This window comes from Macaca mulatta, chromosome 14, assembly GCF_049350105.2.
Source record: "Macaca mulatta isolate MMU2019108-1 chromosome 14, T2T-MMU8v2.0, whole genome shotgun sequence".
Taxonomy (NCBI): Eukaryota; Metazoa; Chordata; class Mammalia; order Primates; family Cercopithecidae; genus Macaca; species Macaca mulatta.
In genome coordinates, this window is record NC_133419.1 from 6382644 (window position 1) to 6397162 (window position 14519).

The following is a 14519-nucleotide window of genomic DNA, read 5'->3' on the forward strand; positions in this document are numbered from 1 at the left end:
TAACTAAAAATACAAAAAAATTAGCTGGGCATGGTAGCGTGTACCTGTAATCCCAGCTACTCGGGAGGCTGAGGCAGGAGAATCGCTTGAACCCGGGAAGTGGAGGTTGCAGTGAGCCAAGATCGCACCATTGCACTCTAGCTTGGGCAACAGAGTGAGACTTCGTCTAATAAAAAAAAGAACTGGCTGAGACTGGATAATTTATAAAGGAACGAGATTTAATTGACTCACAGTTCTGCATGGCTGGGGAGATCTCAGGAAACTTATGATCATGGGGGAAGGGGAAGCAAACACATCCTTCTTCACATGGTGGCAGGAGAGAGAAGCATAAGCAGGGGAAATGCTAGATGTTTATAAAACTATGAGATCTCATGAGACTCACTATCGTAAGAACAGCATGGGGGAAACCACCCCCATGATCTGATTACCTCCACCTGATCCCACCCTTGACACGGGGGGATTCTTACAACTCAAGGTGAGATATGGGTGGGGGCACAAAGCCAATCACAACATTTGAGTTGTGATTTATTCTTCAATTCATTGGTTGTTTAAGAGTGTATTGTTTTGGTAGGGTGTGGTGGCTCACACCTGTAATCCCAGCACTTTGGGAGGCCGAGGCAGGCAGATCACTTGAGGTCAGGAGTTTGGGACCAGCCTGGCCAACATGGTGAAACTGTCTCTACTAAAAAAAAAAACAAAAATTAGCTAGGTGTGGTGGCAGGCACCTGTAATTTCAGCTACTCGGGAGGCTGAAGCAGGAAAATCGACCTGGGAGGTGAAGATTGCAGTGAGCCGAGATCCCACCACCACACTCCAGCCTGGGCAACAGAGTGAGACTCTGTCTCAAAAAAAAAAAAAAAAAAAAAAAGAGTATATTGTTTAATTTCCATATATTTGTGAATTTTCTAGTTTTCCTTCTGTTATTGCATTCTAGTTTCATTCCACTGTGGTTGTAAAAGATACTTTATATTACTTCAGTCTTTTAAAATTTAGTAAGACCTGTTTTTTGGCCTAACATATGTTTTATCTTGAAGAATGTTACATGTCTACTTGAAAAGAATGTATATTGCGCTTTTCTTGATTGGAGTTCTCTATATGTCTGTTAGGTCTAATTGGTTGAGAACATAATTGAAGTCTTTTTTTTTTTTTTTTTTGAGACAGACTCTCACTCTGTCACCCAGGCTGGAGTGCAGTGGCTTAATCTCAGCTCACTGCAACCTCCGCCTGCCGGGTTCAAGCGATTCTCCTACCTCACCCTCCCGAGTAGCTGTTGTGCGCCACCACACCCAGCTAATTTTTGTATTTTTAGTAGAGACGGGGTTTTGCCATGTTGGCCAGGCTGGTCTTGAACTCCTGACTTCAGGTGATCCACCCGCCTTGGCCTCCCAAAGTCCTGGGATTACAGGCATGAGCCACCGCACCTGGCCAGTCCTCTATCTTTTTTTTTACTGATCTTCTATCTGGTCATTCTATCCATTATTAAAAGTGAGAAATTAAAATTTCTATTACTGTAGAAATATCTATTTTTCCCTTCAATTCTGTCCATTTTGCTTCATATTTTGGGACTTTTCTTGTTAGGTTCATATATAATTGTTGTATCTTCTTGCGGTTCATATATGTTTATAATTGTTGTATCTTCTTGCTGGATTGAAATTTTTATGACTATATAATGTTATTCTTTTCTCTGATAGCCTTTTTCTTTTTTTTACTTACAGTTTATTTTATCCATAACCACCACCTTTGCTCTTCTTTGATTAGTACTTTCCTGGAATATCTTTTTTCATCCTTTTACTTTCAATCTCTTTGTGTCTTTGTTTCTAAAGTGAATCTCCTTAGAAACTGAGAAGGCAGTAGAAAAAAGAAAAAAAAAGATAATGTGAATATTTTAAAGATGGCATTAGGCCAAGCGCAGTGGCTTACACCTGTAATTCCAGCACTTTGGGAGGCTGAGGCAGGTGGATCACTCGAGGTCAGGAGTTCAAGACCAGCCTGGCTATCATGGTGAAACCCCGTCTCTACTAAAAATATAGTAGTGGTGGTTGGAGCCTGTAATCCCAGCTACTTGGGAGGCTAAAGCAGAATTGCTTGAACCTGGGAGGCGGAGACAGCAGTGAGCTGAGATGACACCACCGACTCTAGCCTGGACACAGAGCGAGGCTCTGTCTCAAAATAAATACATAAATAAATAAAGACAGCATTAGATCAAGTTTGTCCAACCCACGGCCTGTGGGCCACATGTGGCCCAGGAAAGCCTTGAATGCGGCCCAACACAAATTTGTAAGCTTTCTTAAAACATTGTGAGGCTTTTTTTGTGATTTTTTTTTAGCTCATCAGCTATTATTAGTGTTAGTGTATTTTCTGTGTGGCCCAAGTCAATTCTTCTTCTTCCAATGTGACTCAGGGAAACCAAAAGGCTGAACATCCCTGATATAGATGGATCATGATTTTTAAAATCCAACTTGCCAATTTCTACCTTTTAATTGGAGAGTTTATATTTAAAGTAAATATTGATAAGGATTTTCTTCTCCATTAAGCTATTTTCTGTGTCATATTATTTTGTGTTCTTCAGTTCCTCCATTAGTGCCTTTTTTGCATTTATTAATTTTTTTGTAGAAAACAATTTTGATTCTCTTCTTTTTCTGAATTTTTAGAAGTTATTTTGCTGGTGGTTACCTTGAGGATTACAATTAGTATCTTAAACTTATAACAACCTAGTTTAAAAAATATAACTTAGTTTCAAAAGTATATACATACTCTGCTCCCACACATTCATATTCCTTCCCATGTAAATTGTTATTATCACAATTACATCTTATCCTTAGATTTGTAATTATGTTTTATGTACTTGCTTTTCTTTTTTTTGAGACGGAGTCTTGCTGTTGCCCAGGCCAGAGTGCAGTGGTGGGATCTCAGCTCATTGCATACTCCACCTCCCAGGTTCACGCCATTCTCTTGCCTCAGCCTCCCAAGTAGCTGGGACTACAGGCATGTGCCACCATATCCGGCTAATTTTTTGTACTTTTTAGTAGAGACGGGGTTTCACCGTGTTAGCCAGGATGATCTCGATCTCCTGACCTCGTGATCCGCCCACCTCGGCCTCCCAAAGTGCTGGGATTACAGGCATGAGCCACCATGCTTGGCCATACTTACTTTTCTTAAATCATGTAAGAAAAAAAGGCTGAATGCGGTGGCTCACACCTGTAATCCCAGCACTTTGGGAGACCGACGCTGGCAGATCATGAGGTCAGGAGATCGAGACCATCCTGGCCTACATAGTAAAACCTTGTCTCTACCAAAAATACAAAAATTAGCTGGGTGTGGAGGCGCGTGCCTGTAATCCCAGCTACTCAGGAGGCTGAGGCAGGAGAATCACTTGAACCTGGGAGGTAGAGGTTGCAGTGAGCCAAGATCGCACCACTGCACTCCAGCCTGGGTGACAGAGTGAGACTCCATCTCAAAAAAAAAAAAAAGAAAAAGAAAAAAAAGAGGAGTCACAAATTAAAAATGCACTAATCCTAGCTGTTATGTCTACCTAAGTAGTTACCTTTACCAATGTTCTTTGTTTATTCTTATGGCTTTAACTCACTGTCTAATGTCTTCGTCTCAGACTCAATGCCTGTAACTTCCTTTAGCATTTTTGATATGGCAGGTCTGCTAGTCATGAACTCCCTCGGCTTTCGTTTAACTGGAAATATCTTAATTTCTCCTTTGCTCTTCAAGGATAATGTTGCCAGATATAAAATTTCAAATCAACAGGAGTTCAAGACCAGCCCAGGAGTTTAAGACCAGCCTGGGCAACAACGCAAGATTCTATCTCTACAGCAAAAAAAAAAAAAAAAAAAAGAAAGAAAAATTAGCCGGGTGTAGTGACATGTGCCTGTAGTCCCACCTACTCAAGAGACTAAGGAAGGAGGATTGCTTGAGCCCAGGAGTTTGAGGCTGCAGTGAGATGTGAATGAATCACAGCACTCCAGCCTGGGCAACAGAGTAAGATCCTATATAAAAATAACAAAAAGTATAGCATATACAATTATATACAGTATATAATATTTAACGGTAATAGATGACTATGGTACTAGTTTATGTGTTTACAATAGCATTAATCATTGTATTAGAATGTTGTTCTTCACATACATATATATGCCTGTGTGTGTGTACATAGAAGGCCTGTTTTGTGGTCTAATGTATGATCCATTATATATATATATAAAAGTTGCATTAATCCATTTTCATACTGCTATAAAGATACTACCCGAGACTGGGTAATTCATAAAGAAAAGAGGTTTGATTCACAGTTCTGCATGGCTGGGGAGGCCTCAGGAAACCTACAATCATGGCGGAAGGCAAAAGGGAAGCAAGGCACATCTTACATAGCAGCAGGAGAGAGCGAGCAAGCATAGGGGAAACTGCCGCTTTTAAACCATCAGATCTCGTGAGAACTCACTCACCATCATGAGAACAGCATAGGGGAAACTGCCCCTATGATCCAATCACCTTCCACCAGGTCCCTCCCTCAACATGTGGGGATTACAATTTGAGATGAGATTTGGGTGGGGACACAGAGCCAAACCATATCATAAGCTACTTGTAAAACAGCTTCAGGCAGATCCTTCAGGAGGTATTCCAGAAAAAGATGGCATTGTTATACAGGAGATGAATTCCAGGAAGAAAAAGGCATTGTTATATAGGAGATGACAACTCCATGCATGTTCTTGTCTCTGAAGACCTTCCAGCGGGACAAGATGTGGAAGTGGACAATAGTGATTTTATTGATCCTGACTCTGTAGGCCTAGGTTAATGTGTATTTGTATCTAAATTTTTGACCAAAAAAATTTAAAAAGTAATAAAAAAAAATTTAAAGGCCAGGCACAGTGGCTCATTCCTGTAGTTGTAGCACTTTGGGAGGCTAAGGCAGAAGGGTCACTTAGGCCAGGAGTTTGAGAACAGTCTGGGCAACACAGTGAAATCCCATTTCTAAAAAAAATAAAAAATAAAAAATTAAACAAAACTAGCTGAGCATGTTGGTGCACTCCTGTAGTCTCAGCTACTTGGGAGGTTGGGGTGACAGGATTGCTTGAACCCAGCGGTTTGTGGTTACAGTGAGCCATGACTGCACCATTGCATTCCAGTCTGGGACAGAGAAAGACCCTGTCTCAAATTTTAAAAAATAAATTAAAAAATTTAAAACTAGAAATAGCTTATAGAATAAGGATATAAAGAAATAATTTTTTTATAGCTATATAATGTGTTTTAATCTAAGTGGTTTGTTTTTTTTTTTTTTGAGACAGGGTCTTGCTCTGTCACTTAGGCTGGAGTGCAGTGGAGTGATCATGTCTCACTGCAGCCTCAACCTTCCAAGCTCAAGCAATCCTCTTGCCTCAGCCTCCTGAGTAGCTGGGACTACAGGCACACACCACCATGCTCGGATTGTTTTTGATTTTTTTTTTAAGTGGAGATGAGGTCTATGTTGTCCAGGCTGGTCTCAAACACTTGAGCTCAAGCAATCCTCTCACCTCAGCCTCTCAAAGTACTGGGATTACAGGCATGAGCCACTGCATCCAGCCCATGATTGTATTTTCAAATTCAAATGCTGGGGCTCTATATTAAGACTTGAAATAAGGTAGTTTTAGTCCTCCAACTTTGTTCCTTCATGAAAGTTGTGTGGGCTATTCAAGGTCTTTGAATTTCCATATGAATTTTAGAATCAGCTTTTCAATTTCTTACAAAATAGCATACTATGATGTTGAGATTATGTTGAATCTATATGTAAATTTGGGGAAAACTGACATCTTAACAATATTAAGGCTACGCGCGGTGGCTCACACCTGTAATCCCAGCACTTTGGGAGGCTGAGGCAGGTGGATCACCTGAAGTCAGGAGCTCGAGACCAGCCTGACCAATGTGGTGGAACTCCGTCTCTATTAAAAATACAAAAATGAGTCGGGTGTGGTGGCATGCGCCTGTAGTCCCACCTACTCAGGAGGTTGAGCTTGCTCACTATGCTGCCATGTGAAGACATGCTTGCTTCCCATTTGCTCACTACCCTTTGCTCACTATCCTGCCAGGTGAAGACATACTTGCTTCCCATTTGCCCTTCCACCATGATTGTAAATTTCCTGAGGCCTCCCCAGCCATGCTTTCAGTACAGCCTGTGGAACTGAGTCAACTAAACCTCTTTTCTTTAGATATTAGTGTCTCAGGTAGATCTTGATAGCAGTGTGAGAACAGACTAGTATGTGCATGTAATCCCAGTGCTTTGAGAAGCCAAAGCAAACGGATCGCTTGATCCCAGAAGTTCAAGACCAGACTGGGCAACGTGGCAAAACCCCATCTCTACAAAAAATACAAAAATAGGGGGGCATGGTGGTGCACACTGGTAGTCCCAGCTACTTGGGAGGCTGAGGAAGGAAGATTGCTTGAGCCTGGGCGGTCAAAGCTGCAGTGAGCTGCGATTGTGCCAGCCTGGGCAACAAGTGAGACACTGTCTCAAAACAAAACTTACAATAGTGTATTTCCATTTCTTTCCAGTCTTTAGGCTACTGTCATGCATTTACTTTTATATAAACTCCACAGCAAATTCTTATTTTTGCTTAAACAATTACCTGATCTACCACTGCCTTCTGGGTATTTACCCAGATGATCTGAAAGTTCATTGAAGGGATATCTGCACATACATGTTCATTGCAGCACTATTCTCAAGAGTTTATGAAATCACCCTCGCCTGGCGTGGTGGCTCACACCTGTAATCCCAGCACTCTGGGAGGCCGAGACGAGTAGATTGCCTGAGCTCAGGAGTTCGAGACCAGCCTGAGCAACATAGTGAAACCTTGTCTCCACTAAAATACAAAAAAATTAGCTGGGTGTGGTGGCACACATCTGTAATCCCAGCTACTGAGGAAGCTAAGGCATGAGAATTGCTTGAACCCAGGAGGCAGAAGTTGCAGTGACCTGAGATTGTACTACCGCACTCCAGCCTGAGTGACAGAACAAAACTCTTTCAAAAAAAAAAAAAGAAAAATTACCCTAACTGTCCATCAACAGATGAACAAAGAAAATGTGGTGTGTATATACTGTGAAATACTGTTCAGTCATTCAAAAGAAGGAAATTGTGTTATTTGTGACAATATGAATAGAACTGGAGAACATTATGCTAAGTGAAATAAGCTAGACATGGAAAGACAAGTGCCACATATTCTCACTTATATGTGGAATCTAAAACAGGTTACAGAGGCTGGGACTGTGGAGAATGAGGATATGAAGTGTACAAAATCTTGGAAGAGGAATATGGGGTTTTCTTAGTTCTATTACACAGCATGGTGAATATATTTAATAGAATATTGTACATTTCAAAATTGCTGAGAGCAAAACATTAAACGTTCTCACCACAAAAAAAAAGTTAAGTATTTGAGGTGATGCATATGCTAATTAGCTTGATTTAATTTTTCCACATTGCATTCATAAATCATATCACTTTGTACTTCACAAATGTATACAATTATAAATTGCCAATTTACAAAGTAAAAAAATTACTTAAGTGTAAATAAATTAAATGTGTATTTATCCATGTAGTTTCCATTTCCAGTGATCGGCATTAACCTTTGCGTATTTCCAGCTTTTCTGACATCATTTTCCTTCTGTCTGAAGCACTTCCTTTGACATCTTAGTTCCCTTTTTCTTCTGCCACGTCTTATCTGCTTTTATTCCTATTCAGTATGTTTCATCTCATTTTAATTTTAATATCTTGAAATTCACCTTGGGTATTTAGAACATTTCTGTGTCTCTACTTAACATTCCTAATTTTTCCTTTACTTTCCTTATCATATGGAATACAGTTACAACTTTTTTTTTGAGACAGTCTGGCTGGCGCCAGGCTAGAGTGCAGTGGCACGATCTCGGCTCACTGCCACCTCTGCCTTCCAGGATCAAGCAATTCTCCTGCCTCAGTCTCCTGAGTAGCTGGGACTGTAGGCATGCACCACCACCCCCAGCTAATTTCTGTATTTTTAGTAGAGATGGGGTTTCACCATGTTGGCCAGGATGGTCTCAACCTCTATCTTGTGATCTACCCGCCTTGGCCTCCCAAAGTGCTGGGATTACAGGTGTGAGCCACGGCGCCTAGCCTATAACTATTTTAATGTCCTTGTCTAGTAATACTGTCACACTGTCATCTGTGTCATTTCTGGCTCATTTCTAGTTTCAACTGATTTGAAATTTTCTCTTCATGATGGCTCCCAGTTTCTTGCTTCTTTGCATGCCTGTACTTTTTAATGGCTGCAATACATCATTTGTGCTAGTTTTGAAAATTATTTTGTGTGACATTTTTGTATTCATATAAATTATTTTGAATTTTGTTCTGGGACACAGTTAAATTCTTTGAAAAAAGTTTGTTTCTGGTCTTGTTTTGTTAGGCAGAACCAGAGTGACATTTAGTCTGGGGCTAATTTTCCCCGCAACTGAGGCAGAACCCTTCTGAGTACTTTACTCAATATCCCACAAGGTTTCCACTCTGATGTTGGCAAAGGAAAACTATCCCTGGCACTACATGAGCTGATCTGATTGTTTCCACTGATCCTTTTGGGTGGTTCCTTCCCCAGCCTCAGCATTTTCCTCACAGGTATGCACTGATTGGTACTCAGATTAACTACAACTCTAAATCTTCTGGGTGCAATCTCCATTTCTCTCCCCCACCTGCACTCTTTTCTTTCTAGAACTTTGCCCTGTGAACTCCAGTCTAGGCCTCCCAGACGTCCAGCTCCATCTCCTCACTTCAGGAAAGCTGCCGGGCTGCTCCTCAGCTCTTCCTTCTTTGTGTTGCAGGCTGCAAACTCTTCACACAGTAAGATGGGGCAATCGTTAGGGCTCATCTCATTTGCTTCCTCTCCCTCAGGGATCACTAGTAATGGAAAACAATGACAAAACCAGTCCCAGAGCTCCCAAAAGTCTTAATACTTAGGTTTAAATCTAACAAAGCATATATAGGATTGAAAGCTGCAAACTACAAAATGCTGATGAAATAAATCAAACAAGACCCAAATACCAGATAGACATACTGTGTTCATGGTTTGGAATACTTGAGATACTCACACACGCACACATAGTTAACATGACAATTCTATGCCGGGCACGGTGGCTCACGCCTGTAATCCCAGCACTTTGGGAGGCCGAGGCAGGCAGATGACGAGGTCAGGAGATAGCGACCATCCTGGCTAACACTGTGAAACTCCGTCTCTACTAAAATAATAATTTTAAAAAAATACAAAAAATTAGCCAGGTGTGGTGGCAGGCACCTACAGTACCAGCTACTTGGGAGGCTGAGGCAGGAGAACGGTGTGAACCCGGGAGGCGGAGCTTGCAGTGAGCTGAGATCGCACCACTGCACTCCAGCTGGGTGACAGAACGAGACTCCGTCTCAAAAAAAAAAAAAAAAAGATAATTTTTCCACTGATGGTGCTGAAACAACCGGACATCAGTATGCAAAAAAAGGAAGACGACAAAGATCCTCAATCTATACCATAAGCTTTATATAAGTATTAACCATATACGCAGCACAGATTTAAATGCAAAACGATGAAACTCTTAGAAGAAAACATAAGAGGCTGGGCGCAGTGGCCCACACCTGTAATCTCAACACTTTGGGAGGCCAAGGTGGGCAGATCACTTGAGATCAAGAGCTCAAGACCAGCCTGGTCAACACGGTGAAACCCCATCTCCAAGAATACAAAAATTAGCCAGGCATGGTGGCACACACCTGTAATCCCAGGTACTCAGAGGCTGAGGCAGGAGGATAGCTTGAACTCAGGAGGTGGAGGGTTGCAGTGAGCCAAGAGCACAGCACTGCACTCCAGCCTGGGCGTCAGAGCAAAAAGAAAACGTTAAGAGAAAATGATACGGCTTAGAAAAAGGATACAACTATGACGCCAAAATCATGGTCTCTAAAGGAAAAAATTGATGAAATAGACCTTATCAAAATGTTTTCATCAAAATTTTTGCTCTGTAAAAAACACAAGAAAATGAAATAAGACTGACTGGAAAAAAAATTGTAAGTCACCTAATTCAGAGAGGAATCTGGGAAGATGGCATGGTAAGAAGCACCAGGAATCTGTGTCCCCACCTAGACAACAATTGCATGGCATAATCTGTCTGGTGTAACTATTTTGGAACTCTGGAGTCTATTAAAGGCTTGTGACTTCAAGGTGAAGGCTTGGACTGGTAAATTACAGTTAATTTCAGTCCATCTTAGTTCTTGGCACAATGGCTACTACCCATCCCTGACCCCCATGGCATGCAGCTGTGCACATATTTCTGGAGCATCCTGCACACAGCTTGCAGAAGCCAGGGTGGGCAAAAAAGGGTCCTATCCTCCAATTACCACAGATCTATGCTCTCACTGCTGAGTGCTGCTTCTGATCTCAGAGGTGCTTGTCTTTTTGAGACGCAGTCTTACTCTGTCGCCCAACCTGGAGTGCAATGGTGTGATCTCGGCTCACTGCAACCTCCACCTCCCAGGTTCAAGCGATTCTACCTCAGCCTCCTGAGTAGGTGGGACCTACAGGCGTGCACCACTATACCCTGCCAGTTTTTAATTTTTATCAGCGATGTGGTTTCACCACTTAGGCCAGGTTAGTCTCAAACTCCCGACCTCAAGTGATCCACCTGCCTCAACCCTCCAAAGTGCTATGATTACAGGCATGAGCCACCGTGCCTGGCCCACAGCGGTGCTCCTCATCAGAGGCGCGGGCCACTATTGCTGCATCTCCTCCAGTTGTTGCAAGCTCCGCCCCCTCTGGCTGAAATAACTTCCAGGGGATTTAAAGGGCTAATGCTCTCTCCCTCCCACCTTCATTTTTCTTTTTATTCCCCTTTGGGAGCCAGACATTAAACACTAGAACTTTTCTTCGACACTTTTTCTTTAGATGTAGTCTCACTCTATTGCCAGACTGGAATGCATTGGTGCAGTCTCGTCTCACTAGGTGAGTCTCTCCCCACTAGGTGGGACTACAGGCTCACGCCACCACGCCCAGCAAATTTTATTTTTGTATTTTTACTAGAAATGGGATTTAACCATGTTGGCCAGGATGGTCTTGATCTCTTGACCTCGTGATCCACCCGCCTCCGCCTCCCACAGTGCTGGAATTACAGGACTGAGCCACCGCGCCTAGCCTAGAACATTTTTTTTAAACTGCACATGAGGAAAATGAGTAAGTGATCACACATATCCAAGGTTTGAAGATACCTGAGAAAACCTTAAGTTTACACCCCGGCCTGATTCTTGACACAGGCTACACCAATCAAACAAACAAAAAACAAAAGTAACAAAAACCAATAAACCCTGGATAAGCGGGAGAACATGATTTCCAGAGTTACAATTATGAAATGTAATTGTCCGATGTTCAAAACACAAAGCACACAAACAAAAAACATAGCCTATTCGAAAGTTAAAGAAAACCACAAATAAACTGTCCCTGAAAAAATTTTGGCAAGTGTACTAGAAAAAGGCTTTAAAGCAACTGTCTTAAAGACGCTCAGAAAACTACAGGTGGATATGGAGTAAGTCAAGAGAAACATATATGAACAAAATGGAAATAAGAGCAAAAATAAAACCTAAAAGAAACCAAAATAATTTCCAGAACTGAAAAACTACTGAAATAAAAAATAACTAGAGGGCAAATTCAAACGCAGATTTAAACAGGCAGAAGAATCAATGAACTTGAACACAATAGAAATGATCAAATCTAAAGAACAGAAAAGACACTGAAGAAAAATGAACAGAGCTTAAGAGATCTTGAAATACCATCAAGTAGACCAACACAGGCATTGTGGGAATCACAGAGAACAGAAAGAAGCGTAAGCAGGGAAAATATTTTAAGAACTAGTGTCCATAAACCTCTCAAATTTGATGACAGAAATGAAAAGAAACATGCAGGCTGAACGAACTTCATGTAAGATGAATTCAAAAATACCCAAATGCAGTATCTCATGCCTGTAATCCCAGCGCTTTAGCAAGCCAAAGCAGGACAGCTTGAACCCAGGAGTGTGAGACAAGCCTAGGCAATATGACAAAACCCCATCTCTAAGAAAACAAAAAACAAAAAATTAAGTGTGCATTGTGGTGCATACCTGTAATCCTAGTTAGTTACTTGGGAGGCTGAGGTAGGACGATCACTTGAGCCCAGGAGTTCAATGCTACAGCAAGCTATGATCCTGCTGTGTCCAGAATTGGTGGGTTCTTAGTCTCGCTGACTTCAAAACGGGAGCCACAGACCCTTCCAACGAGTGATACAGTTCTTAAAGATGGTAGTCCGGAGTTTCTTCCTTCAGACGGGTCTGGAGCTTCTTGGTCTCGCTGACCAGAGTAAAGCTACAGACCTCCCTGGTGTTACAGCTCTTAAAAGCAGCGCCTCTGGAATTATTCATTCTTCCCAGCAGGGGGTCGTGTTGTCGCCGACTTCAAAAATGAAGCCGCACACTTTTGCGGCGTCACGACTCATACACGCAGTCTTAACCCAAAAACATAGCAGCAGCTACAATCAACAGCAACAAAAACTCACTACAAAGCAAAAACAAAACCAAAAAAAACCAACAAACCCCTCCCCACCACCCAAGCAACTCACTGCCGCCTGGCGTTGGCAGCCTGCTTTTATTCCCTTATCTGGCCACACCCACATCCTGCTGATTGGTCCATTTTACAGAGTGCTGATTGGTCCATTTTACAGAGAGCTGATTGGCCCATTTTACAGAGAGCTGATTGGTCCATTTTGACAGCGTGCTGATTGGTGCATTTACAAACCCTGAGCTAGACACAGAGTGCGGATTGGTGCGTTTACAATCCCTTAGCTAGACACAAAAGTTCCCCAACTCCCCATCAGACTTAAAAGCCCAGCTCTCTTCACCTAGTGGATTTTATAGAAGGATTATAAGCGGAGCTGTGTGCCGGTCCCGAGTCGCGCCAGCGCTCTTCAGCGCTTGTTCCCGTGGAGCAGCGGGCGGCGCCCGTCGGGGAGGCTCGGGTGGCTGGGGAGCCCACCGTGGCGGGGGCGGGCTCGGTCATGGCGGGCTGCAGGTCCCGAGCCTTGCCCCGCGGGGAGGCAGCTGAGGCCCGGCGAGAACTCGAGCACAGTGCCGGCCCGCCGGCATCCTCTGCAGTTGCTGGCCCGGGTGCTAAGCCCCTTACTCCCTGGGCCGGCGACCCCGGCCGGCCGCTCCGTGTGCGGGGCTCGCGCTCGCTGGAACTCGCGCTGGCCCGGGAGCGCCGAGCGCAGCCCGGATTCCCGCCAGCGCTTCTCCCTCCACACCTCCCCGCAAGCAAAGGGAGGCGGTTCCGGCCTCGGCCAGCCCAGGGAGGGGCTCCCACGGTGTCGTGGTGGGCTGAAGGACTCCTCAAGCGCTGCCAGAGTGGACGCCCAGGCCGCGGAGGCGCCGAGAGCGAGGGCTGCTAGCACGTTGCCACCTCTCAACGCCACTGCACTATAGCCTGGATGGTAAAGTGCGAGTCTGTTTCCAAAGAATCAGGTGGGTGTAGTGGCTCATGCTTTTGGGAGGCTGAGGCAAAAGAAGAATCACCTGAGCTGAAGAGTTTGAGACCAGCTTGGGCAACATAGTGAGACCTTGTTTCTACAAAAAATAGCCAGATGTAGATGGCACACACGTATAGTCCCAGCTACTTGGGAAGCTGAGGTGAGAGGACTGCTTGAGCCCAGGAGGTTGAAGCTACAGTGAGCTATGATTGTGCCAGTGCACCCCAGCCTAGGTGGCAGAGTAAGACCCTGTCTCAAAAATTAAATTCAATTGGCCTGATGCAGCGGCTGACACCTGTAATCCCAGCACTTTGGGAGGCTGAGGTGGGTACATCATCTGAGGTCAGGAGTTCAGGCCCACCTTGGACAACGTGGTGAAACCCCATCTTTACTAAAAATACGAAAATTAGCCAGGTGTGGAGACACGTGCCTGCAGTCCCAGCTACTCAGGAGGCTGAGGCAGAAGAATCACCAGTAGGTGGAGGTTGCAGTGAGCCAAGATAGTGCCACTGCACTCCAGCCTGGGTGACAGAACAAAACTCCATCTCAAAAAAAATTAAAAAATCAAATTAAATATTTAAGAGGGAGTCACACCAAGACACATTATAATTAAACTTTTGAGGCCAGGCGCGGTGGCTCACGCCTATAATTCCAGCATTTTGAGAGGCCAAGGCGGGTGGATCACCTGAGGTCAGGAGTTCAAGACCAGCCTGGCCAACATGGTGAAACCCGTCTCTACTAAAAATACAAAAATTAGCCAGGTATGGTGGTGGGTGCCTGTAATCCCAGGTACTCGGGAGGCTAAGGCAGGAGAATCGCTTGAACCTGGGAGGCAGAGGTTTCTATGAGCCAAGATCGGGCCACTGCTCTCCAGCTTGGGCAACAAGAGTGAGACAGACTCTGTCTCAAAATAAATAAATTAATAAATAAAATAAAAAGTATAATAATGAATTAATTGATTAGTTAAACCAAGAACTAATCTAAAGCTAGTATTACTGTAACTGG

At 43.5% G+C, this 14519-nt stretch overlaps 2 long non-coding RNA genes across 2 annotated transcripts; both read right to left on the minus strand.

Annotated features, from left to right (window-relative positions):
• Positions 1-1459: 1459 nt before the first annotated feature.
• On the minus strand, positions 1460-3856 carry LOC144334081 (uncharacterized). Its single transcript, XR_013403494.1, has 2 exons — positions 3521-3856; positions 1460-2973 (listed from the first exon to the last, which is right to left on the minus strand). It is a non-coding gene; the product is annotated as an uncharacterized LOC144334081 (long non-coding RNA).
• Positions 3857-7403: 3547 nt separating this feature from the next.
• LOC144334075 (uncharacterized) lies at positions 7404-12623 on the minus strand. Its single transcript, XR_013403483.1, has 2 exons — positions 12118-12623; positions 7404-8893 (listed from the first exon to the last, which is right to left on the minus strand). It is a non-coding gene; the product is annotated as an uncharacterized LOC144334075 (long non-coding RNA).
• Between the last annotated feature and the right edge of the window lie 1896 nt (positions 12624-14519).